This window comes from Arachis stenosperma, chromosome 6, assembly GCF_014773155.1.
Source record: "Arachis stenosperma cultivar V10309 chromosome 6, arast.V10309.gnm1.PFL2, whole genome shotgun sequence".
Lineage (NCBI taxonomy): Eukaryota > Viridiplantae > Streptophyta > Magnoliopsida > Fabales > Fabaceae > Arachis > Arachis stenosperma.
The window spans coordinates 97,704,905-97,709,126 of NC_080382.1; the positions used below are offsets into that span (position 1 = coordinate 97,704,905).

Genomic DNA, 4,222 nt, shown 5'->3' on the forward strand with positions numbered 1-4,222 from the left:
ACAGACTTTGAGAAATCAAATTGACTTGTTGAGTCAATATCTTATTCTGAGCCAGTATGGCATTCAGAGCATCAATCTCAAGAACTCCTTTCTTCTGACTAGTCCCATTATTCACAGGATTCCTTTCAGAAGTGTACATGAATTGGTTATTTGCAACCATTTCAATCAGCTCTTGAGCTTCTGCAGGCGTCTTCTTCAGATGAAGAGATCCTCCAGCAGAGCTATCTAAGGACATCTTAGATAGTTCAGAGAGACCATCATAGAAAATACCTATGATGCTCCATTCAGAAAGCATGTCTGAAGGACATCTTTTGATTAATTGTTTGTATCTTTCCCAAGCTTCATAGAGGGATTCTCCATCCTTCTGTCTGAAGGTTTGGACTTCCACTCTAAGCTTACTCCATCTTTGTGGTGGAAAGAACTTTGCCAAGAAGGCATTGACTAGCTTTTCCCAAGAGTCCAGGCTTTCTTTAGGTTGAGAATCCAACCATATTCTAGCTCTGTCTCTTACAGCAAAAGGGAATAGCATCAGTCTATAGACCTCAGGGTTAACCCCATTAGTCTTGACTGTGTCACAGATTTGCAAGAATTCAGCTAAAAACTGATGAGGATCTTCCATTGGAAGTCCATGGAACTTGCAATTCTGTTGCATTAGAGAAACTAATTGAGGCTTAAGCTCAAAGTTGTTTGCTCCAATGGCAGGGATAGAGATGCTTCTCCCATAAAAATCAGGAGTAGGTGCAGTAAAGTCACCCAGCACCTTCCTTGCATTGTTGGCATTGTTGTTGTTTTCGGCTGCCATGGGTTCTTCTTCCTTGAAGAATTCGGTCAGGTCCTCTAAAGAGAGTTGTGCTTTGGCTTCTCTTAGCTTTCTCTTCAAGGTCCTTTCGGGTTCAGGGTCAGCTTCAACAAGAATGCCTTTGTCTCTGCTCCTGCTCATATGAAAGAGAAGAGAACAAGAAAATATGGAATCCTCTATGTCACAGTATAGAGATTCCTTGAAATGTCAGAGGAAAAGAGAAATAGAAAGAAGAAGGGGGAGAAGAATTCGAACTTTAATTAGATAAGGTTCGAATTGTGCATTTAGAAGGAGTGGTACTCCATAAATAGAAGGATGTGAGAAGGAGGGAAGTGGATTTTCGAAAATTCAATTAAAAGATTTTGAAACCATTTTGAAAATTTGATTGATAATTTTCGAAAATTGAAAGTGGAAGAGAAATCAAGTGATTTTTGAAAAAGATTTTGAAATTAGAAGTCAAAAAGATTTGATTGAAAACTATTTTGAAAAAGATGAGGTTAAAAAGATTTGATTGAAAAGTTATGGTTTTAAAAAGATGTGATTGAGAAGATATGATTTGAAAACAATTTTAGAAGATATGATTTGAAAACAATTTGAAAAAGATATAATTTTGAAAATTAATGACTTGCCTAACAAGAAAAGATATGATTCAAACATTAAACCTTTCTCAACAGAAAAGGCATCAAATTTGAGATGTTCAATCAAATCATTAATTGTTAGTAAGTATCTTTGAAAAAGGAAAGAAATTGATTTTGAAAACATTTGATTGAAAAGATATGATTTGAAAAAGATTTGATTTAGAAAAACTTGAAAAAAATTGATTTGAAAACAAAATCTTCCCCCTAGCACCATCCTGGCGTTAAACGCCCAGAATGGTATACATTCTGGCGTTTAACGCCCAAAATGCTACCTTTTTGGGCGTTAAACGCCCAACCAGGTACCCTGGCTGGCGTTTAAACGCCAGTCTGCCTTCTTCACTGGGCATTTTTGAATGCTCAGCTTTTTCTGTATAATTCCTCTGCAGTATGTTCTGAATCTTCAATTCTTTGTATCATTGACTTGAAAAGACACAAATTAAAAATATTTTTTGGATTTTTAATAATCAAAATGCAACAAGAATCAAATAACAATGCATGCAAGACACCAAACTTAGCAGTTTGTATACTACTGACACTATATGAGACACATGAACACTCAAGTCAATAGAATTTAAAGATCAAAACAAGAAATATATGCATGGATTCGAAAAATGTAACAAAAACATGCATTTGACACCAAACTTAAGATGAGACTCTAGACTCAAACAAGAAATATTTTTGGATTTTATGGTTTTTTTAATTTTTTAATTTTTTTGTGTTTTTTCGAAAATTAAGTGGAAAAAGAAGGTATCAAAATTCTTAATGAGGATTCCAGGAATCAGAGCAATGCTAGTCTAAGACTCCGGTCCAGGAATTAGACATGGCTTCACAGCCAGCCAAGCTTCCAAAGAAAGCTTCGGTCCAAAACACTAGACATGACCAAAGGTCAGCCAAGCCTTAGCAAATCACTGCTCCAAAAGCAAGATTGATACGAAATCAACAAGCTCTTGTGGTGATAAGTTGAAACCTCGGTCCAATCAGATTAGACATGGCTTCTTAGCCAGCTAGATTTCAACAAATCATCATGAAACTCTAGAATTCATCTTCAAGAATTTCGAAAAAAAGTACCTAATCTAAGCAACAAGATGAACCGTCAGTTGTCCAGCCTGAACAATCCCGGGCAATAACACCAAAAATTTGATGTTGTTGCCGGATCTTGGCACTGATGTTACCAAAGGCTTGCCCAAAACTAGAACAATCCCCGGCAACGGCGCCAAAAACTTGGTGCGCGAAATTGTGAACTATACTTTTTCACAACTCTCATAATCCCTGGTAATGGCTCCAAAAACTTGGTGCGCTCAATACCATGGCATTACACAACTTCGCACAACTAACCAGCAAGTGCACTGGGTCGTCCAAGTAATAAACCTTACGTGAGTAAGGGTCGATCCCACGGAGATTGTTAGTATTGAAGCAAGCTATGGTCATCTTGTAAATCTTAGTCAGGCAAACTCAGATATATATGGTGATGAACGAAAATAACATAAAAGATAAAGATAGTGATACTTATGTAATTCATTGGTAGGAACTTCAGATAAGCGCATGAAGATGCCTTCCCTTCCGTCTCTCTGCTTTCCTACTGTCTTCATCCAACCCTTCTTACTCCTTTCCATGGCAAGCTCGTATAGGGTCTCACTGTTGTCAGCAGCTACCTCCCATCCGCGCAGTGAAAGCTAATGCACACACTCTGTCACAGTGCTGCCAATCACCGGTTTGGTTCCCTCCCCTACCGGAATAGAATAACTCTTTTGCGTCTATCACTAACGCCCAGTAGGTTACAGGTTTGAAGCACGTCACAGTCATTCAATCATTGGATCCTACTCAGAATACCACAGACAAGGTTAGACCTTCCGGATTCTCTTGAATGCTGCCATCAGTTCTTGCCTATACCACGAAGACTCTGATCTCACGGAATGGCTGGCTCGTTTGTCAGGCGAGCACTCGTTTGTCAGGCGATCAACCATGCATCGTGCAATCAGAAATCCAAGAGATATTCACTAAGCCTCAGATGCTTGTAGAACAAGAATGGTTGTCAGTCACCTTGTTCATGGGTGAGAATGGTGATGGGCGTCAATCATCACCTTCATCATGTTGAAGAACAAGTGATATCTTGGTAAAAGAACAAGTGGAATTGAATGGAAGAACAATAGTAATTGCATTAATACTCGAGGTACAGCAGAGCTCCACACCTTAATCTATGGTGTGTAGAAACTCCACCGTTGAAAATACATAAGAACAAGGTCTAGGCATGGCCGAATGGCCAGCCTCCCAAAGAGGGTTTAATCATCAAAACATGATCAAAAGATTTCTTTATACAATAGTAAAAGGTCCTACTTATAAGAAACTAGTAGCCTAGGGTGTACAGAAATGAGTAAATGACATAAAAATCCTCTTCCGGGCCCACTTGGTGTGTGCTTGGGCTGAGCAATGAAGCAATTTCGTGTAGAGACTCTTCTTGGAGTTAAACGCCAGCTTTAGTGCCAGTTTGGGCGTTTAACTCCCATTTGGGTGCCAGTTCCAGCGTTTAACGCTGGGATTTCTTGAGGTGACTTTGAACGCCGGTTTGGGCCATCAAATCTTGGGCAAAGTATGCACTATTATATATTGCTGGAAAGCCCAGGATGTCTACTTTCCAACGCCATTGAGAGCGCGCCAATTGGGCTTCTGTAGCTCCAGAAAATCCGCTTCGAGTGCAGGGAGGTCAGAATCCAACAGCATCTGCAGTCCTTTTGAGTCTCTGGATCAGATTTTTGCTCAGGTCCCTCAATTTCAGCCAGAAAATACC

At 39.4% G+C, this 4,222-nt stretch overlaps 1 non-coding gene across 1 annotated transcript; it reads left to right on the top strand.

Moving 5' to 3' along the window:
• Positions 1 to 289: 289 nt before the first annotated feature.
• Positions 290 to 397, top strand: LOC130937658 (small nucleolar RNA R71). Its single transcript, XR_009068867.1, has one exon. It is a non-coding gene; the product is annotated as a small nucleolar RNA R71 (small nucleolar RNA).
• Positions 398 to 4,222: the final 3,825 nt, after the last annotated feature.